Source organism: Microcaecilia unicolor, chromosome 11, assembly GCF_901765095.1.
Source record: "Microcaecilia unicolor chromosome 11, aMicUni1.1, whole genome shotgun sequence".
NCBI classification, from domain to species: Eukaryota; Metazoa; Chordata; class Amphibia; order Gymnophiona; family Siphonopidae; genus Microcaecilia; species Microcaecilia unicolor.
The window spans coordinates 22,081,866-22,105,564 of NC_044041.1; positions in this window are offsets into that span (position 1 = coordinate 22,081,866).

Here is a 23,699-nt window from a genome sequence, read left to right on the forward strand (position 1 = left end):
TTTTTAAAAATTTTTGCCGAAAATGGACGTGCAGCAAAATAAAAATTGTTGTGCGTCCATTTTGGGTCTGAGACCTTACCGCCACCCGTTGACTTAGTGGTAAGGTCTCATGCAGTAACCGTGCGGTAATCGTCTACATGTGTAGAATGATGATTACCGCCCTGTTTCCTGCCGTGTGCAGGAAAAGAAAAGCTATTTTCCGGCGCATGTAGCGGATGCACATAAAAAATGAAAGTACCGCCCGGGCCACGCGGTAGCCGGGCAGTAACTCCAAATTGATGCACATTGGGCACGCATAGACACCAGGGGCATAGCCAGACTTCGGCAGGAGGGGGTTGGGGTCCCCCGCCAGCAAAGGTAGGCGACGGCAGGTGGGAGGGGGGGGGTCGGGCGGGTTGTCGGCAGGGGGGTCTAGGGCCAAATCTACGGGGGCCCAGCCCCCCCCTGGCCCCACATAGCTACGCCACTGTTAGACACCTGTGCGGCTTAGTAAAAGAGCCCCTGAGTTTTCTTGTTTAAACTAATGATACTGGGATTTTGGTCAACAGGTTATCTGTGAAAACAAAATGTTCTATATGATAGGGAGTGGGAAGTGGACCAATGGCTCCAGGGAAACAGGACTATGGTGATAAAAGAAACAACTTTATTCACAGACTCGACACAGTACTGCGTTTCTGCCACAGGCCTGCCTCAGGAGTCTCGATCAATCCTTGAAGCTTGTATGTAATATTGGGGTAGTGTACACCAGAGAGTGATGCAACATTACCCGAATTATATTGCTATAGTCTTTATCAAGACTACCCGATATTACCAATGAAACTACTAAGTAGTACATTTAAAACAAACCAGAGAAAATATTTCTTCACTCAATATTTAATTAAACTCTGGAAGTTGTTGCCAGAGAATATGGTAAAAGCCGTTAGCTTAGCAGGGTTTTAAAAAAGTTTTGGACACGTTCCTAAGTAAAGGAGTGTGGTAGCCATGTTAGTCCACTCTTAAGGTTATCAATAGAAATCAAACAAAATAAAACATGGAAAAGAAAATAAGATGATACCTTTTTTATTGGACATAACTTAATACATTTCTTGATTAGCTTTCGAAGGTTGCCCTTCTTTGTCAAATCGGAAATAAGCAAATGTGCTAGCTGACAGTGTATATAAGTGAAAACATTCAAGCATTACTATGACATTCTGACAGGGTGGGAGGATGGGGGTGGGTAGGAGGTATGCATGGGGACATCAAAGCATATCATTGATATTCTAACAGGATGGGTGTGGATAGGTGAGGGGTGGGGTGATCAACAGAGACATACAGCTTTATGGTTTATAATGGGCTAGGAACCCCAGATCCTTGTTAAGTCCTTTCTGTTGGGTGTTAAAATATTCAATCATTCTGACTTCAAAGGTCTTACGTTCCTGTGTTGTTTTAAAGTTACCTTTCAGTATTCTCACTGTGAAATCACTGGTACAGTGTCCTGGTTCTGTGAAGTGCTGTCCCACCGGGGAGGGGGGCCCTACTGGCTGTATTGTTCATGTGATGTCTATGTAAATTGAATCTTGTCTTAAGCATCCTAAAAGAAAAGTCCATAAGCCATTATTAAGATGGATTTGAAGAAAATTGACTGCTTATTTCTAGGATAAACAACATAAAGACGGTTTTACTGTTCTGGGATCTTTCCAGGTACTTGTGAACTGGATTGGCCACTGCTGGAAACAGGATGCTGGGTTTGATGTACCTTCAGCCTATCCCAGTACGGCAACACTTATGTTCTTATGTTCTAATAGCTGGCAACAATCACTGTGGCAAGCCATATAGCACTGCAGTCCCCAATCCCCGAATCCAGATAACGGCAGCAAATTTTGCAGCATCTGTAGGTGTCCCCTTGAGTCTTCTTGGGAATGCCCTGTAGGAAAAGGACAGGGGGAATAACACTTTAGAGGAACGTTTGCTTGAAAAGCCATCTGAGAGCACTTAGAAATAGTTCAACGTTTGTGCCATTGATACAAATCTTCTGCATTTTACTTGAAAACATATAGAGGGGCATAATCGAACGAAAACGTCTTTCTCCATGGGCGTTTATCTCCAAGAACGGGTCTGTGAAGGGGCGGACCGAACTGTATTTTCGCAAAAAATAGACATCCATGTATTATTCGACAATTTGTGAGCTGGGCGTTTTTGTTTTTCAGCGATAATGGAAAATGAAAGCGCCCAGCTCAAAAACGAATAAATCCAAGGCATTTGTTCGTGGGAGGGGCCAGGATTCCTAGTGCACTGGTCCCCCTCACATGCCAGGACACCAACCGGGCACCTTAAGGGGCACTTTTACAAAACAAAAAAAAAGGTAAAAGAGCTCCCAGCTGCATAGCACCCTTCCCTTGTGTGTTGAGCCCCCCAAATCCCCCTCAAAACCCACTGCCCACAAGTCTACACCATTACTATAGCCCTAAGGGGTGAAGGGGGGCACCTACATGTGGGTACAGTGGGTTTGGGGGGGTTGGATGACTAAGCATTAAGCAGCACAATTGTAACAGGTAGGGGGGGATGGGCCTGGGTCCACCTGCCTGAAGTCCACTGCACCCCCTAACAACTGCTCCAGGGACCTGCATACTGCTGCCAGGGAGGTGGGTATGACATTTGAGGGTGAAAATAAAAAGTTGTGAAACATCATTTTTTTGTGGTGGGAGGGGGTTAGTGACTACTGGGGGAGTCAGGGGAGGTCATCCCCGATTCCCTCCGATGGTCATCTGGTCATTTAGAGCACTTTTTTGGGACCTGTTCGGGTGAAAAAAGGGTCCAACAAAAGTGTCCTAAATGTTCGCTAAAAACGCCTTTATTTTTTTCGATTATCGCCCTAACGCATACATCTCTCCTCGGCCGATATTCACGCCCCAGTTCCACCTTCGCCACATCTCTGACACGCCCCCATCAACTTTGTCCGCATCTGCGACGGAGTGCAGTTGAAAACGTCCAAAATCGGCTTTCGATTATACCGATTTATTCGTTTTTGTGAGATAAACGTCTACCTCCCGATGTGGGTCGAAATCTAGGTGTTTTTCTCTTTTGATTATAAGGTGGCTGGTAACCCTCGCCATGACGCCTCCTAAGGTAAACTATGCAGAAAGAATTCATGACGGTGAGCTAAAATGAAAAACAGAATCAGACTTTTTGTCAGTGAACTTTTCAGATTGTTTTCATTTATTTCAAGAAGTATAATTGGTATTAGTGGGGAGGGGGAGAGTTATATTTTAAAATCCTTGGTATTATGCTCAAAAAATACAAAGTGCCAACCTTTGACTTCTCCAGTTGTCATAGCAACAGAATAGAAAGCATATTTGTCAGAAGGAAAAAGAGAAGGTATGGAACTGAGGAGAGAGCGCTGATTTCTGAAGGGTTACTAAAAATAGTTGCTTCCTAGCTAAGGTTCTCTCTTTTTTGAGTAAAGCAACTTCCAAAATGTATTGGGGGGGGGGGGGGGTTCCTATTTTTTTGTTGAGATATGCCTTGCGTTTCAAACTTCACCAGTGTTAGATGGTAATGCATCACACGAAGATTGTTATATCGAAGTACTACTACTACTGCTTAACATTTCTAAAGCGCTACTAGGGTTACGCAGCGCTGTACAATTTAACATAGAAGGACAGTCCCTGCTCAAAGAGCTTACAATCTAAAGGACACGTGAACAGTCAGTCTGATAGGGGCAGTCAAATTGGGGCCGTCTGGATTTCCTGAAAGGTAAGAGTTAGGTGCCGAACGCAGCATTGAAGAGGTGGGCTTTAAGCAAAGACTTGAAGACGAGCAGGGAGGGGGCTTGGCGTAAGGGTTCGGGAAGGTTGTTCCAAGCATAGGGTGAGGCGAGGCAGAATGAGCGGAGCCTGGAGTTGGCGGTGGTGGAGAAGGGTACTGAGAGGAGGGATTTGTCCTGTGAATGGAGGTTTCGGGCGGGAACGTAAGGGGAGATGAGGGTAGAAGTAGCTTATAATTGCTAGTACAATACATAAAAACAAAATTATAAATACATAAAGCCGAGGAAAAAGACAGAAAAGGCTGTTACAAATCCAAAAGAAAGCAAAAGAAAGAAGACAGCAGCTGTGTAGTCCTTAGCCCCATGAATAATGTACTCTGAGTCAACCCATACTGGATTAAAAAGTTCTCGGGAATAAATGGGGGGGGGGGGCTATTACTTTAGAATGAGATTAATCCCAAAAACATCCAAGAAGAGGAATTGGGTTGACCCCTCTCATAGGAGCCGACTTTGTGTGTCCAGGGAGGGGTTATTTCCACTGGGCTTAGTACCCCCAATAATTTTGAAAAGGTGGCTCCTATGACCCCTCTTAGGTATCTGAAAAGATGTGTCCAGTCTTAGGGAAGAATGCCCACTGTTCCAGAGGGTGGGGCCGACTACACTATAGATAGAAAGGCGAATCGTATCCAGACGAACGAAGGAGAACTGATTCAATTTACTTTGAGTATCTTATAGCCGCTGAAAAGAGTAGGTATTTTGTGTACATACATTATCAGACTTGAAAATTGTGCCTAAATCCATAAGTATGTGGTTCTTCCCCCCAAAAAAAGAGCTTTATCCAATATATGAATGCAGATAGGTGCATGTCATTTTCTTGTATTTATTTATGTATTCGTTGCATTTGTACCCCACATTTTCCCACCTATTTGCAGGCTCAATGTGGCTTACATAGTACCGTCAAAGGCGTTTGCCCAGTCGGAGGTTAACAAATACCAAGTTGTATAGTGATCGTATGAGGTATAAGTGGAGGGTCGGAATGGATGAAGATTGCGTGTTGTCCTGTCCGGTCATAGTCATGCTGTGTTGGTAGGTGAAGAGGGTTACGTGGGGTCGTTGGGGTAGGCCTTTTTGAAGAGGTTGGTTTTTAGGGATTTCCTGAAGTTCAAGTGGTCGTGGATTGTTTTCAAAGCTTTTGGGAGCCCATTCCATAGTTGTGCGCTTATGTAGGAGAAGCCGGCTGCGTAAGTTGTTTTGTATTTCAGTCCTTTGCAATTTGGGTAGTGTATCCTTGTTAAAGGTTTCCACTAGAATTTCGAGAGTCATTTTTTTCCATTTAATTTTTGCCACTAACCCCCTGAGCAGAGAAAATGTAGGGACTCTTATACTAAGCCACGTAAGTGTCTACGTGCGCCCAACGCACGCCAAAATGGAATTACCACATGGCTACCATGTGGCTCTTGCGGTAATTTCATTTTTTGGGGCCGTGTACAATACGTGTGGTTGAAAACTAATTTTTATTTTCTGCCGTGTGTATCGGACGCGCGCCAAGTGGCATTTGGCGTGCGTAGGTCATTACCGCCCAGTTACCGCTGAGACTTTACCGCTAGGTCAATGGCTGGCGGTAAGGTCTCAGACCCAAAATGGACGTGCGGAAATTTTAATTTAGCCGCACATCCATTTTCGGCAAACGTTTTAAAAAAGCCTTTTTTTACAGGTGCACTGAAAAATGATTCTGTGCATGCCTAAAATCTGTGCCTACACTACCTCAGGCCGTTTTTCAGCAAACCTTAGTAAAAGGACCCCTTTGAGATACTTCCAAGTGAGTGTGATGAGTTTTTGAACTGATACTCTTGCTATAACATGTAATGGATTAACGGGTTGGGGTTTACAGTTTTTAAGGACTAAGGATGAGATAAAGCTGTTGGGGGTAACCTTGGATGTAGACCTTGGATGTAGACTTACTATGTCAAGGTAAGTGTGTAATGTTGTTCAGGTATCATTTACATCTTTTGTATAAATTAAGACCTATGTTATCTTTGCATGATTTCAGAAATGTTATTCAGTTTGGTTACATTGCGATTGGACTACTGTAATGCTTTATACCTTGGATTAGCGGCTACAGATGTAAAGGCATTATGAGTGGTTCAGAATGCAGCTGCAAGGTTAATTGAGGGTGTATATAAGTTTGTTCATACGACTCCGATTCTTAAACAGGTACATTGGTTACCTATCAAACAAAGGATACAGTTTAAGGTGTTGCTGGAACTTGTTCATCAGACTCTTTATTCGAGTGCTCCTTTTTATTTTAGACAGATGTTATGTGTTTATTATCCAAGCAGGTCGTTAAGACTTGAGGCTGCTATGTGCCTTTCTGTGGGTGATATTGAGGACCATAATCGAATGGGGTCAGCCATCTATAAGGGCGGCCATCTCTAACGCCGGCCCCGTCAAGCAGCGTACCCAACTGTATTATTGAAACAAGATGGCCGGCCATCTTTCATTTTGATAATACGGTCAGGGCCGGCCAAATCTCTTAGAGATCGCTGGTGTTACAGATGGCCGCCATTGATTTTCGCCGATAATGGAAACTAATGGCGGCCATCTCAAACCCAGTCAAATCCAAGGCATTTGGTCATGGAAGGAGCCAGCATTTATAGTGCACTGGTCCCCCTCGCATGCCAGGACACCAACCGGGCACACCTAGGGGGCACTGCAGTGGACTTCACAAAATGATCCCAGGTACATAGCTCCCTTATCTTGTGTGCTGAGCCCCCCCCCAAAACCCACTCCCCACAACTGTACACCACTACCATAGCCCTTAAGGATGAAGGGGGGCACCTAGATGTGGGTACAGTGGGTTTTGGAGGGCTCCCATTTACCACCACAAGTGTAACAGGTAGGGGAGGGATGGGCCTTGGTCCGCCTGCCTGAAGTGCACTGCAGTACCCAGGGACCTGCATACTGCTGTCATGGAGCTGGGTATGACATCTGAGGCTGGCATAGAGGCTGGCAAAAAAATGATTTTTTTTTTGGGTGGGAGGGGGTTGGTGACCACTGGGGAAGTAAGGGGAGGTGATCCTCCTGACCTGCCCATTTCCCTCCTATTTGCAGATCCACATGGAAATACTTTGGTGCTATTCTATAAATGGGCGTGTAAGTGTGTTTTTTCGTGGATCTGTCGTTTCTGCCCCTTTTGGCGCTTTTCATCCATTAGAACACTTTTGTTTGGCACCATATATAGAATCCAGGGGCTGGTGGACCCTGTTGTGCAAAAGTGAATCACACATTACATTCTGCCAGTCTGATGCCAACTTTATTTTTCCTTGCCAACAGGGCCTTGTAGACCCCCTGGAAAATGTGGAGAGCTGGTTTGCAATCAACTGATATACGTTGGCACTGTGGGACAAGACCAGGTACTCTGAGTGTCCCCCTCTCCAACCACTTTGGAGCAGAGTTTTCATATTGATTTAGAACTGATGCTTAGCGTTATTATATTCCGAGCTCTCAGTACGGTTGATGTATTCAATGAAACACAGTCTCGTTTGATTGATTTGTTACTTTCTGTAGCTTTACAAATGGTTTGTGCTAATTGGAAAAATGCAACACTGCTATCTAGCCAGTTTGGGTTGAATACAGTATGTCAAAACCTATAAATTTGAAATGTGGTTAGCAGGAGAGACTCAAACAGTTTCATTCGCCGTTCAGTGCTGGACACCACTTCAAGTTTATTTGACATATGCTTAATTAGTTGGGTATATCTCCTTTTTTCATTTGCAATGTATTACATTCTAGCTCTCCGAGTGAATGCTATTTCATTTTTATTTCCTGTTCATTTCCTTTGTTGGTTGTGATTTGCATATAAAAGAACCAATAAAATATTGTAAAAAATTTAAATATGACCCCTCCAGGCACGTCTTTAATCCCTGGTGGGCTAGAGGCTTGCCAAACCCTGTCCCAAGCCCTGCTAATCCCCACTCCTCAAGTCAAACCCTGCCTTCTTCTAAAAAGAAAGGAACTGGGTCATGGGCCTTATGGATTCTTACACTCCCACCCCTTCCTAGGGATCAAGTGTTATCATTTTTAAGGCAACTGCCCCCCCTACTGGATTTCTACTTTTCAGGATGAATCAAGAGCCAAGGGGAGACAGAGAGCATAGATCTATGTCCTTTAGACTTTTGGCACGATCCTCTACAGGAAATGCTGTCATTACTTCTGGACTGTTGGAGGCAATTTTATGAAGACTCAGATTGGCCTCTTCCAGCATTGCTTGTGTTCTCTTTAGTAAGTCAATGGCTTCTCCTATGGTAGGTAAGGATTTCAAACCATCATCTACATAAAAGTCTCTCTTCTCAATTAAACATCTGGAATCTGTGCTGTATTCTCTTTCTCCCTCATGGGCTGTCCTTCTAAGCCCATAGGTTGCTGCTACAGATGATGGACTATTACCAAAGACATGAGCTCCCATTCTGTATTCTGTGATCTCCTGGTTGATGTCACTGTCACGGTACCACAGGAATCTCAAGTAATTTCTGTACTCTGGGTGTACGACAAAACAATAGAACATTTTCTGGATATCTGCTGTTATGGCCAAAGGCCTTTCTGAAGCAAATCAAGACTCCTAATAGGTTGGTAATCATGTTAGGCTTAGAAAGCAGCACATTGTTGAGTGAGATTCTTTGAAATTGAGCACTGGAATTGAACACAATTTTGATCTGGCCTGGTTTTTGTGGATGATACCAACATTCTTTGTTGTGTTTTAATGGTGAAGCTGCTCTGCGTGACCATTATCCAGCATGATCTGCATGAATGTTGTAAATTGTTGTTTTCTCTCTGATTTCCTTCTCAGAGTCTTTTCAAATGAAGTGAGTCAAGAGAGAGCTTGCTCTCTGTTGTTAGGTAGCTGTGTTCTGGATGTCCGGAATAGTAGTGGAGCCAGCCAGCTGTTGGACTCATCCTTGTAGAATTCCTTATCCATAATTCTCAAGAACTACTGAAGGATTTGATTTGTTGTCATCCTTGGTGACTTGGAACACTCAGTTACCCAGATGCTCTCCTATATCTGATGTCCTGACAAATGGTCTGGTTCTTCCCAGCTGTAAACCTCCTTCATGTGCAGATAGTTAGGACAAGGCTTGAACAAGGTAGTGTGTCCATTTTCCAAGATCGATGCTTTGCAGACATCTATACTTGGTCTTCTCAGTCAGTTAAGATAGATGTCACCAACTATCACTCAACCCAGGGCAAGTCGTTAGGCAGATGGGGCGTCAAGAGGAACTGCACATGACCCTCAAACTCTGATTAATGTTGGTGCATCTCTTCCCAAGAGTAAGGTCTTGCCATTTGGATCCAAAGGCTGCAGATACTCTACTATAGGTTGTAGATGACGATGGTGTTGCACAACCTCTGGTGTGAGAATTTCTTCTCGGTTATCAAGTATCTGATTACATTCAATAAGAGTTGGTAGATGGGCCTTGTTGCTATCATCCATTGCTTCTATCACATATCCACTTGCTCTTCTCCCTGTCCTCTTTGTCCTCCCTGTACAGATCTTGATGTTGTAGAGATAACAAGCTCCTTGAATGTCAAATAGGTCAAAGAACTCTGTCCTTGCCAGGAACTGGTTATTCTTCTCACTTATGATGAAATACATCTTTACTGCCTTTTCTGGTTGCTCTTTTTAATATACCTTGGCTACACATATTTTGGTGCATGACTGTCCACTGCGGCCTTCTCTTCACACACTTGTGTACAGTTTGGAGTAACGTTCAAGTGGTGATGCTTGTTCTACCTCCTTCTCCCCACCATGGCTTGATTCTGAGGCTGGGGTTCCTGTAGAAGTAGGCTTACTCTTGTCAGGGTGTAAGGCGCTGAAATGCTGGTCACTATTGCACTCAGAACAACATTTGTAGCAGATTCTGTACTTTTTAACAGATCTTTACATTCTCTTAAGGATTTCTCCCTAAACCCTCTACATGTCTTGAGAAGATGAGGTTTCTTATGTATTGGACACTGTCTGTTGGGATCCTCTACTTTGTAGTAGTAGGAAGATTAGTAGGTAGGATTGTTGTGGGTGACATATCTGTCATGTATACAGCTATAGGCTTCTTGGTATTGCTGTACTTCTTGACCAGCCTTTCAATAGGGAAGTAGCCTGTCTTGACTGCTTCAGGTACATCAAACATGAAGCTGGGTTTGTTTCTCCTCTCAATTTCTTTGCGTACAGCTTCCTGCTTTTTTTCTTCTAATTGGAGTTTCTCAGTTTTTATTAATGCTTCTTGCTTACTATAAAGAACTTTTGATTTAGCAGCCTCAGCCTTGGCTGGGACTCAGAGAGCCGCTGCACTAGTTGCAGACTGACTGGAATGGTTTGTTCAGTGTGATTTTAGGGATCTGGAACCTCTAGAATTTCTAGAACTGTGTACGGAGTTGCCTGAATGTTGAGACTGATTTTCCCCTAGAGGGGCAGCATGTGCCTCTGTGTCTTTCACTTATAATTCAGTTTCATACATCTCTCCGGATTTCATAGGCATATGTAGTTTTCTGGATCTTTCTGACCCTTTCTTACTGCCTATACTGGCTTGTGCTGGACCCCTTGTGCCAGGCTGCTCAACTACTTCAGAATCTGCCATAGCCTTACACTAATCTGAGATTCAAAACTATATAAAGAGGAAAGGTCCCACTGAATTTTCTTTGCGAGAAGTTCCGAGAGAAGAGGACATTTCTCTGGTAAGTGAACACTATTTTGCTTTGTGCTTTGGGAATTTAAAGATTGGGGTTTAAAGGAGGAATTATAGGTTAGTGATAGGCAAAATAAAAATATAAAAAGCAAATTTTATCAACTAATCTCCATAGTCTTTTCCACTTAGTTTTAAAAACTTTTAGAATCTAGCAGGCATTGCCTTGAAAGGTTTAGCATCTTGTCAGTGTGCCGTGAGATGGAAAAGGTTGACAATCTCTGATTTAGGTATTACCTCTTATGCCAGCCAAAGACCTGGTTTACGTGTTCATGCCTAAATGCCAGATATGTGCATAACTTATAGGGGTCCTTTTACTAAGCCGCAGTAAAAAGTGGCCTGCGGTAATGTAGGTGCGGGTTTTGAGCGCGCACAGAATTATTTTTCAGCACACCTGTAAAAAAGGCCTCCCCCCCCCCCCAAAAAAAATAGATGTGCAGCAAAATCAAAATTGCCGCGCGTCCAATTTCTCTCAGACCTTACCGCCAGCCATAGACCTAGCGGTAAAGAATTTGGGCGGTAATGATCTACTCATGTCAGATGCCACTTGGCGCGCGTCCGCTACGCATGCCAGAAAATAATATTTTCCAAACACACATAGCGGACATGCACCAAAAATGAAATTACTGCAAGAACCAAGCAGTAGTCGGGCGGTAAGTCCTTTTTGGCACACGTTGGGCATGTGTAGACGCTTAGAAGACTTAGTAAAAGGGGCCCATGGTGTTCTATAATTAAGGGAGAGTCCTGTTCAAGCTGTGTCTAGATGTCACCCATGCTTACACCTACCTGTAAAGTACGCACTATGGAAGATATGTGCATATTTACAGAATAGCACTTAGGCAGAATTTTGGCATTTACACTCTTATGTGCAAAATATGCATTATGTTAATCATTTATGCATATAATTGGTATGTAAATGTTATCGCTCACTTTATAGAATTACCCCTATATACCTTATTGTTTTGATAGCTCTACATTTGTATATTTTATGCACCTGGAGAGAACCCAATAAATGGGTATATTTTATCCTAATCCCTGAGCCTCTTTTGATAACTTTTCATGTGTAGGGGTTTTATTGTCCAAAGATTATACAGCCAGCTCTCATGGACCTTTAACACTTGTTCTGTGTGCTAGGAGAGATTATTTTGAAGGAGATTTAAATTTTATAGCCACAGACACCCAGGAAATAACATGTGTACTTGTTTCTGTGGTCACCTTCAGCTCCAAAATGTTAGGATAATCGGTTACACCAGGTAGGGCCGCTGAGAGACAAAGCCGGGCATAGGGCAAACAATCTTAAGGACCCTGCCGCCGCCGCATCATCAGTCAAACATAAAGTCATTGGCTGGCAGGCAGCAGCGATTGAGAAAGACTGCTCTGCTGGCCACAAGATTGTCTGCCTGTGGAACTCACCTAAACAGGAACTGTTGGATTATTTGTAGTAAATAATTAGCAGATTTTAGTACACACAGCTTCAGCTTTAGAAATGTTAATTTCTTTCTTCATCTCTCTCTCATTCACCCCAGAATAATTCACTGCTGAGTCACTTTAAAGTTGAAGTAACAAAACATCTGTTTACTCACAGTTTGTAGTTAGATTATAATCAGACAGGCTTATATATACATATTATTATACATTTGTCTTATCAGCTCCTTCCATGTGCTTAGATGGTAATGGATGCTCACACCACCATAGATCCTCTCAGGTTAGGAGAGATCATGAGCTCCATGTGCTCCATGTGCTGCATGTGCTGTGTCTGACCCCCACAGGAAGTTGCATAGCAGTGTGACCTCTCTAAGTAATTCACATCAGAGGTCACAGAGTAATCACAGAGAAATAATAGGTGACAGGCAATGCATGTAAAATACAATTACATTCCAACAAACCCCTTCTCATGCATAACTGTCATGCAATTATTTATTCATACAAAGTCCAAGCTTTATACGCAGATTCACAAAATGTTCTCTGGGTAACGGTTTGGTCATGATGTCAGCTGTCATCTCACTGGTGTGACAATAGTGTAGACTGATGACCCCTTCTTTTGCCAACTCTCGCACGTTGTGGTATTTCGTTGCGATGTGCTTGGTGCGTGACTGAACCTTGTCATTCTGTGACAGTCGGATGCAGCTCTGATTATCTTCCATTATCTGGATTGGTCTCTGTTCAGCTATTCCAAAATCCAGCAAAAGTTTTTCAATCCACATCAGTTCTCTGCACGCTTCCGATACGGCCACGTATTCAGCTTCTGTAGAAGACAAACTCACAATACTTTGTTTATGACTGGCCCATGAAATTTGTACATTTCCATACATAAACACATATCCACTTGTGGATTTATAATCAGAATGATCCCCTGCCCAATCTGAATCACAGTAACATATTAGTTTTGGATTACTATTGGCTGAAATCTTTAATTTACAATCAATGGTACCCTTTAAATACCTTACCATCCTTTTAACTGCAGTCCAATCTGATTTGGTAGGTGAGCTGACCCTTCTGCTCAAAATTCCTACTGCATTTGCTATATCAGCCCTGTATGTGGTAGCTAGATATAAAAGCTTACCTATGGCTGATCTATATTGGATGTTATCTGGTAAAGGTTCTCTTACTGTTTCATCCTTCAGAAAATCAGTGATCATGGGAGTGCTTACAACTTGGGCATCTTGCATACCTAAACTTTCAATAAGCTCATTTATTTTCTGCTTCTGGCTTAGAAGATAAGAACTATCATTTTGTTTCTCAATTTCTATACCAAGATAGTATGACACATTACCAAGTTCTTTTATCTCAACATTGAGGTTTAAACACTTTACAATGTCCTTGTACTCTTGCTCACTTTTGCTTGCAATGAGCAGATCATCAACAAAAGCTAAAATGTATGCATATTGTCCATTTGTGCACCTAGTGTACAAGCATTTATCTGCTTCACCTTGCTTAAATCCTAAATTTGTCAATATTTCATGCAATTTTTCATTCCAACATTTTGCACTTTGCTTTAATCCATAAAGACCTTTGTTTAATTTACACACTAGCTGTCTTTGTTTTGTATTTATGAAACCTGTTGGTTGTTCCATGTACAAGTCTTCAGTTATATCTCCGTGAAGAAATGCTGTTTTCACATCAATGTGGTTGACTTGCATGCCTTTTGAGACTGCAATGCTCAGAAGTGTTCTAATTGTCGTGTGTTTCACTACAGGTGCAAACACTTCATCAAAATCTTCTCCATATTTTTGAAGATATCCCTTTGCCACTAATCTGGCTTTATACCTTTCCACTTTTCCTTGTGCATTCCTTTTTAACTTGAATACCCATTTGCATCCTATAGCTTTCTTGCCAGGAGGTAATTTTGTAAGAATCCAAGTATTATTTTTATCCAATGCATCAATTTCTTCTTGTGCAGCTTTATGCCATTCAGCAGCTTCTTCTGCTGGCATTTTCTCAATCTCATCCCATGTTAAGGGCTCTTGAGCTTCTGCTGACTTTGTTAAGTAAGACAGTCTTGGGAGTGGAACACCTTTGTTTTCCCTGGATGAGCGTCTGACAACAGGTTGGTCCGACCTTTCCGCATCCTCTATATCTGAGAGTCCTTCTCCAATTGATTCCCCTTCTCCAACTGTACTGTCTTCTTCAATGATCCTTTCTGTGTCTGCTTCCTCTGCCTGTTCCTCGTTAGATACAGGTGAGTTGCTTTCAGACATCTGCCTTGGTATGGCATTTATATACACTGGCATGTCTATTATGGTTCTAGTTTCATATTCTGGATGATAAGGCTCATCTGGGATAATCCAGCCTTTATCAACCCTTTTGTTTTCATCAAAATATGTAACATGTCTTATGCCAACAATGCCAGTTTTCAGATTCAAAATTCTATATCCTTTGTGTCCTGGAGCATAGCCAACTAAAATGCCCCTTTCTGTTGTGGAATCCAGCTTATGCCTTCTTTGCTTTGGTTCATGAGCATATGCTGTACTTCCAAATGTTCTTATGTGTGACAGGTTTGGCTTCCTACCATGCCATGTCTCATGTGGTGTGCGCTCAGCGCCTTTAGTTGGCATTCTGTTTTGTAGGTACACTGCTGTGAGAATGGCTTCCCCCCATAGTCTTTTAGGGAGATTGCTATCTGACAGCATACATCTGGTCATTTCCACAAGTGACCTAAATTTTCTCTCTGCAACAGAATTTTGTTCTGGTGTATAAGCTACTGTTGTGATATGCTGAATGCCTTCTTGTTCTAGAAATGTGCGCATGCTTTGTGAAGTGAACTCACCACCGTTGTCGGTCTGAAGAACCTTTGGTTTTCTTTCAAATTTATTGCTCACCATGGCTACGTATTTCTTCAGCATGTCTGTGACTTGACTTTTTTCTTTCAGCAAATAGGCCACACAATATCTAGAGAAATCATCCAAGAATATTAGCACAAATCTGTTATTTCCCAATGATGGGATATTAAACGGTCCACATAAGTCACTGTGTATTAAGTCCAGCACTTTATTACTCCTATTTCCTGTGTATGCAGGAAATGAGGGTCTTACACCTTTTTGAGTAACACAGTCTATGCATTTCTCCATTTTACCAGCATCTGCACTTATCTGAATGCCAGTGGCCAGTTGCTTACTGTAAAGATCCTGGATCACCTTAAAATCACGATGTCCCAGGCGGCGGTGCCAGATTTCCAGACTACATTTACCATCATTCTTCCTTACTTGCGCCAGATGTGAGGCTTCACCTGAAATGCTCAGTTTATAAACATCATTATGCATAAAAGCTTCAGCATACACTTCATCATTTTTAGAGATTGTGCACTTACTGTTTTCAAAATGAATCGCAAATCCCTTCTTATCTAATGTAGATACACTAAGCATATTGCAAACTGCTTGGGGAATATACAAGACATCACTTACAGGAATTTCTTTAACTTCATTAGACACTTTGCATTTTAAGAATCCAATACCTTTTGCTTGGATCTTAGCAGTCCCTGCGTTTGCAGTTTTAAGAATACCTTCCTCTGGACACATTTCCTGAAAGAAATCTTTACAATTGGTTAAATGGCATGTGCTCCCCGAATCCAAAATCCAAGTACTTTCATTTGAATTATTATTTACCATAGTCAAAGATTTTTCTGCCATTAGAAAGCCCTGGTGTTTATCTTTGTCCTTCATACATTTCCTGGTTTGAAAATTCTTTAGTTCCATTGGCTTAGGTGAGCTAGAGGGAGTGTTTTGTGTTTCCTTACACCATTTAGATACATGTCCCTCCTTTCCACATGAGTAGCAAATCAGCTTGCCCTTGGGTGGAGTTTTCCCATAGCTCCGCCTTCCTCTGTTCTTTGCCAAGAAATTTGTTTCATTTCTCTCTGACTGACTTTGAGAACACATCTCCTCAGAATCATTTATTATGCATTCCTGCCTTAGTTTTGATGTTGCCTGTTCAAAAGATTGCCCTTCAATGGCCTCATTTACAGACCTAAAAACATCAAACTTCTTTGATAGTGAGGTAAAAAGAAATGCTCTTTTCAATGCATCACACATGGGAATTCCAGAAAGTTCTAGCTTTTGAAATGAAGACATAAGATGCATAATGTGATCATTACATTTACTTTTATCCCTTAATTTGGTTTCATTCAACTCTGCCAGCCAAATTGGTTGCTGCTTTGCATATGTAGTTGCATACATAGTTCTCAGTTTATATAAAATGTCCTTTGGTGTATCTTTTCCCTCCACTAATATGGCTTGTTTCTCTGAGAGAGCTTCCAAAAGCATGCACTTCACATAATAGTTTGCATTGTCCCATTCAGCCATATTTTCAGCTGTTCTGTCTTGGTCTAAGCATATATCTAATCCTTTTGCTCGAAGGAGACATATGAATCTTAGTTCCCAATGCTGATAATTAAACTCAGTTAATCTAGGCACCTTGAGAGAATAGACAAATGGTGAATTTCTTCCCTCAGCCATTTTCTTAGCCTTCTGTCTGCTGTGTGGGGGGAGAGAGAGACAGACTGAATCTTTCCTTTAAAACTTAAGAGAAAAATGTGGCCTTTTTTTTTCTGCCTGGTAATATTTCTCTTCTTTTTCAATTCCTGGACCCTGGGCCCATAACCCTTTTGTTGGATTATTTGTAGTAAATAATTAGCAGATTTTAGTACACACAGCTTCAGCTTTAGAAATGTTAATTTCTTTCTTCATCTCTCTCTCATTCACCCCAGAATAATTCACTGCTGAGTCACTTTAAAGTTGAAGTAACAAAACATCTGTTTACTCACAGTTTGTAGTTAGATTATAATCAGACAGGCTTATATATACATATTATTATACATTTGTCTTATCAGCTCCTTCCATGTGCTTAGATGGTAATGGATGCTCACACCACCATAGATCCTCTCAGGTTAGGAGAGATCATGAGCTCCATGTGCTCCATGTGCTGCATGTGCTGTGTCTGACCCCCACAGGAAGTTGCATAGCAGTGTGACCTCTCTAAGTAATTCACATCAGAGGTCACAGAGTAATCACAGAGAAATAATAGGTGACAGGCAATGCATGTAAAATACAATTACATTCCAACAGGAACAACCTCCTAATCTTTTTCTCCCTGCTAGAAGGTCAAGAACTTGATAAGAAAAGACAACATACAAACAGTTGTTGCAGTTAGTATATTCAGAGGCCTCTGGGAGAGAGTCTGGGTCACACCTAATGACGGGTTGTTTACCCAAAACTGTCTCAGGATTAAGTCATGGTTCACAGGTCAGCAGATTTTCATCACAAATCACTGGATACAAAACATAGATGCTTATTGGTTGAGATTATATTCAGCTTCTACCTACATTCTGAAAGGATTCAAGGGCAAAGGTCAGACAATTGCTATACTATTCCAGTAAAGATCATTACCATATTGGGAACATGGAACTCTTGAGAGATAAGCATATACATATATATTTGTTTCAGCCTATGTACTGCTATGGATTTACAACCTGCTTCACTGACACAGACTACTCAATAATTACTGTGGATTCTTTTGGATTCGTATTAGGTAAATGAGACTTTTATTAGAGGTTCTAAAATCTACAATGATTAAGACATATACAATGATTAGCTATATACACACAATGATTAGCTATATAACTAAAAAGAAACAATACTATCTATAAACAAACATTACATCACTGGTCTCTACATCTAAGCAATGCTAAGAGTTCATAGACCAGGAAAAGAAGCAATAAAACAATCATCACTGGTCCTTATATCATCCAGGCTCTTATCATCAGCTGGGGGGGGGGGAGGCCCGTTCACAGCGAAAGCCAGGAGTTTCTTTGACCAGGAAACATGGTTCTCTGCGCAGTTTGTATGTTACTCACAGATGAGCTCCCAATTTCACTGAAAGAAACACCCCTTTTTTTAGGCTTAGAACTCATGTTCAGAGCTAAGGAAAATTACAGGATGCTTCTCTGTTTAGGTTAACAAGCCATACTGTGGGAATGTGGTCACATGTTTCCTAGCCCAGGTGGCCAGTCTGAACTCAAAAACAGGCCCCATCTTTCCCTTCATATAACAAATTAATTAGAGTTGTGTCTTATCTTCTACATTCCAACTTATTTTCACACAATCAAAGTCAAACAATCATTTCCAAACAGAACCACTTATAATCAAAAATACAGACCCCGAGTGCACTGGTCGGCCAAGGCAGAGTTGAAAAACAATCTTTAAAATTCACTTTCACTACAGCCTACTTCTTCATTCTCAAAATATGCAAGCTACAAGGGTACACCATTTTCAGTTTCCTTGTTCTTTCCTAACTTTCAAAGCATATGCATGCTTAGTGATATTTTTCAGCATCTGGATGGGACATTCATTGCTTAATCAAGCTTAAATTGTTAGCTCAGCACTTGCCAGCAGACTGTAACTAGGTTAAATGTGTCTGTCCTGCTCTCTCTTCAAATTATCTTTATTTTCACATTTTAATGCTTAACTCTTGATATTCCCTTCTGAGCTAAAGGGCCTATCATTTTCATATAGGCTCTCGCTATCATCAAGTCCTTCTTCCTGTCACATCCCGCCTCCAGTGAAGCAACTTCCTATTTCCGCATAGGCAGTACACGGCAGGAAGGAGGACCCATGGCCAGCAGAGCAGTCTCTCTTGATCACTGCTGCCTGCCAGCCAATGACTCCAAGGCGAGTAGAGAATTGGGGGGGAGGGGTTGGAAGGGAGGGAAAGATGATGAATTTGACTGAGCAAGGCTATCAGGCCGGCTGCAGCATCACTGAAAAAAATGACTTTTCTATGGCCAGGCACCAGCACTTACACCAGCTCCATGGCTGACATAAGCATGGATGCCGATACTGGATTATGCTAGTATTCTATAGTGGAATTTATTTATTTATTTATGTATGTTCAAATATTTGAAAGGAATTAATCCACAAATGAACCTTTTCCGGAGACGGGAAGGCGGTAGAACTAGAGGACATGAAATGAGATTGAAGGGGGGCAGACTCAGGACTAATGTCAGGAAATATTTTTTCACGGGTGGTGGATATGTGGAATGCCCTCCCACGGGAGGTGGTGGAGATGAAAATGATAATGGAATTCAAACATGCATGGGATAAACATCAAAAGGAATCCTGTTTAGAAGGAATGGGTAAATGGAATCTTAGCGGAGGTTGGGTGGCAACACCGGTAATTGGGAAACAAAACGGGAGCTGGGCAGACTTCTACGGTCTATGCCCTGATTGTGACTGAATAGATAGGGATGGGCTGGAGTGTAAATTTTAAGGGGCTTCGACGTTAGCTTCAGAACTTAGTACAAAAACAGTGCTGGGCAGACTTCTAACGTCTGTGCCCTGAGAATGGCAAGGACAAATCAAACTCGGGTATAAAGTATCATATACCATGTGAACTGAGTTTATCTTGTTGGGCAGACTGGGTGGACCATACAGGTCTTTATCTGCCGTCATTTACTATGTTACTATATATTTAAAAGATTTCTATTCCACCTACAACTAGGTGGATCACAAGTCAACATACACAATAAAAATAATAAAAACATTATTAGAACAAATCAGTACAATACTCAAAAAAATATAAACATGCATATTCAAACAACTATGTCTTCAACAATTTATCAAACTGAACCCTGCTGCTTCACAATCTCGAGTAACCTGGTAACTTGTTCCAAATTTGTGGACCTGCTGTCGAAAAAGCGGAGTTCTGAGTATCAGCATATCCAGGCGCCTAGGCTCCAATATTGAACAGGCTCTTATGGCGCAGTCTCCTAGAGTCCAGAATTCAAAGCAAATAATTTAGAGCGGGGGGGGGGGGGGGGGGCAGGAGAAAAATGCAGGAGAGCAAGAGAATTTAAAGCTGGTGAAGGAACACTTCCTCTCCTAAACATGAAAGACAGGCGTAGCCAAGGCTTTGCTGAGCTGCATCTTTAGAATTTTCATAACAAGAAAACAAGAAGACAGGGAGTCCACAAGTCTATTTGGATGCAAATGCTGTGTCATTTATTCTAAAACATCAGCCTTGGCTCAAATAAATGAAATTGCTGACAATACTAAAGAGAAATTACACGTTGCACTGTGGGTACTGAACAATGGGTCTGAGTAATGATGTGGAGAAGCGATTTCAGAGACTGTACTTTGCGAAGGCTGGTTAACAATGTAGGTTCCTTTGGAAAGACAAAAACCAGCAATGTTTAAAAGGCTGAATATTCTCCTTTTTTGTGTGTTGCACATGAATCTTCTGGCCTTGTTGAGCAATGCCTGAAGGAAGCTACTGCCCTTATGGCCTGTGCCGGTCACTGGCAAAAAAGCGTGTCAGGGTCCCCGTTCTGGGAGTTATCAGTCGTGGATAACTATGAATTCCTTTCTGGTATGTTCTTGACGTGAAGCGTCTGTTTACGCTTTCCAAAATTACTAGGACTAGGGGGCATGTGATGAAGGCTACAAAGTAGTAAATTTAAAACGAATCGGAGAAAGGTTTTCTTCACTCAACGTGTAATTAAACTCTGGAATTCATTGCCAGAGAATGTGGTAAAGGCGGTTAGCTTAGCAGAGTTTTAAAAAGGTTTGGACGGCTTCCGAAAGGAAAAGTCCAAAGACCATTATTAAATTGTTTCGACAATAATTTTGTCCGAGTGAAGCTCTGCCTGATTTACTTTTTGCTCCAGTTGGAAATGCCATTTAAATTAACAAGAAGAAATTGTTCATGATTACATTGTTGCTTTCTCTCTGTCTGTGTTGTGTAGACAACATTCATCCTGATGCAGCCTGATGTCGAAACATGAGTGTTGTGATGTCAACCTTGGATTTTATTAAAGTATAGATAGATAGATAGATAGATAGATAGATAGATAGATAGATAGATAGATAGATAGATAGATAGATAGATAGATATAATTTTTAAATGATTTGTTTACCACTTTTTTGAAGAAATTCAACCAAGGTAATGTACAACAAGAATAAATCGAATATAGTCTAAAGACAATTACGGCAGTAAAAATATTCAAATAACAGTACATAGTATGGCATAGAGGGGCATTTTTGAAAGAAACGTCTATGTTTGGATTTGGACGTCTTTGTAAAATGTCCAAATCCGGGGGCGGGGAAAACCATATTTTTGAAACAAGATGGACGGCCATCTTTTGTTTTAAAAATACCGTCAAAGACGTCCAAATCCAAGGACATCCTTAAATTTGGATGTCCCTGGATTTGGACGTCTTTGACTTTCGGGGATTTTCGAAACCAAAGATGTCCAAGTCAAAAACGTCCAAATGCAAGCCATTTGGATGTGGGAGGAGCCAGCATTTGTAGTGCACTGGTCCCCCTGACATGCCAGGACATGTAACGGGAAGTCATCCCCGATTCCCTCCGGTGGTCATCTGGTCATTTTGGGCACCTTTTTGTGCCTTATTCGTAAAAGAAACATGTCTGGGTGAAAATGTCCAAGTGTCATGGACGTCCTTGGTTTTTTTGATTATGGGTCAAAGACGTCCAAGTGTTAGGCACGCCCAAGTCCCGCCTTCACTATGCCTCCGACACGCCCCCTTGAAATTTTGACATCCTTGCGACAGACTGCAGTTGGACACGTCCAAAATCGGGTTTTGGTTATATCGATTTGGACGTGTCTGGGAGATGGACGTCCATCTTCCGATTTATGTCGAAAGATGGACGTCCTTCTCTTTTGAAAATGAGCCTGTTAGTATAGTAATTTAATAACACCCAATATTGCTCACAAAAAAAACAATAGTAACCCAAGGGATTGCAGACAAAGGTATATTAAAGAAGAAGAAACTTCAATAGCCCAGGGTGCCTACATAGGTAGACCATCCCTAACAGGGCACCTATCAGCAGTTTCAAACTACTTTCTGAAAATCAACTTCAGCGATAAACAACTCCTCATAGGGAGAAAAACTGTCTGGAGCAAAAATACAGAGAATAAGATAAACTGCAAAATGTCAACAAGGATTAATATTGGCGACTACAAAGATCTACTAAGAAACTGTCCAAACAAATTTCAAAAAATATAGCAAAAAGGTGTTTAGTCTACTTAGCGTCTCAACCCAGAAGCCAAATAAGGGGGCTCGTTGTCGGGGGAGCTATACTGGCTTTAAGGACTTCTACTGTGCATTGGGACCCGGTTTGAAGATTAGTAGCGGATATCGTGAAAGCGCTGTAACCACCCGGGTGGTTACAGCGCTTTCACGATATCCGCTATTGGGTTTTTTTGTGAGCAATATTGAGTGTTATTATATTATTATTCTGTTACTCAGCAGTTTTTTTTTATTTTTGAGTTTTCATAGTATACTAATTACAATGCCAACACAATACGCAATAAAACATTTTAATATAAGGGGACTAATTTTTAACAGACTCCGTTCCTTTTATTTTGCTGCACCATATGCCTGGAATAGACTTCCTGAGCTGGTACGTCAAGCTCCATCTCTGGCCGTCTTCAAAGCTAAGCTAAAAGCCCACCTTTATGATGCAGCTTTTAACTCCTAACCCTTATTCACTTGTTCAGAACCCTTATTTTATCATCCTCACTTTAATATTCCCTTATCTCTTGTTTGTCCTGTTTGTCTGTCCTAATTAGATGGTAAGCTCTGTCGAGCAGGGACTGTCTCTTACATGTTCAGTGTATAGTGCTATGTACAGAAATGATAAGTAGTAGTAGTCTTTGGTATTCCGGAATCTTGCTACTCTTTGGGATTCTGCACAGAATCTTGCTAGTCTTTGGAATTCTGGAATCTTGCTACTCTTTGGGATTCCGGAATCTTGCTACTCATAAGTACATAAGTGCATAACTAATGCCACACTGGGAAAAGACCAAGGGTCCATCGAGCCCAGCACCTTGTCCACGACAGCGGCCAATCCAGGCCAAGGGCACCTGGCAAGCTTTCCAAACGTACAAACATTCTATCCACCTTATAATCGAAAGAGAAAAACGCCTAGATTTCGACCCAAATCGGGAGATAGACGTTTATCTCACAAAAACGAATAAATTGGTATAATTGAAAGCCGATTTTGGACGTTTTCAACTGCACTCCGTCACAGATGCGGACAAAGTTGATGGGGGCGTGTCAGAGGTGTGGCGAAGGTGGAACTGGGGCATGGTTATTGGCCGAGGAGAGATGTACGCGTTAGGACGATAATCGAAAAAATAAAGGCGTTTTTAGCGAACATTTAGGACACTTTTGTTGGACCCTTTTTTCACCCGAACAGGTCCCAAAAAAGTGCTCTAAATGACCAGATGACCATCGGAGGGAATCGGGGATGACCTCCCCTGACTCCCCCAGTGGTCACTAACCCCCTCCCACCACAAAAAAATGATGTTTCACAACTTTTTATTTTCACCCTCAAATGTCATACCCACCTCCCTGGCAGCAGTATGCAGGTCCCTGGAGCAGTTGTTAGGGGGTGCAGTGGACTTCAGGCAGGTGGACCCAGGCCCATCCCTCCCTACCTGTTACAATTGTGCTGCTTAATGCTTATTAGTCGTCCAACCCCCCCCCCCCCCAAACCCACTGTACCCACATGTAGGTGCCCCCTTCACCCCTTAGGGCTATAATAATGGTGTAGACTTGTGGGCAGTGGGTTTTGAGGGGGATTTGGGGGGCTCAACACACAAGGGAAGGGTGCTATGCACCTGGGAGCTCTTTTACCTTTTTTTTGTTTTTGTAAAAGTGCCCCCTAGGGTGCCCGGTTGGTGTCCTGGCATGTGAGGGGGACCAGTGC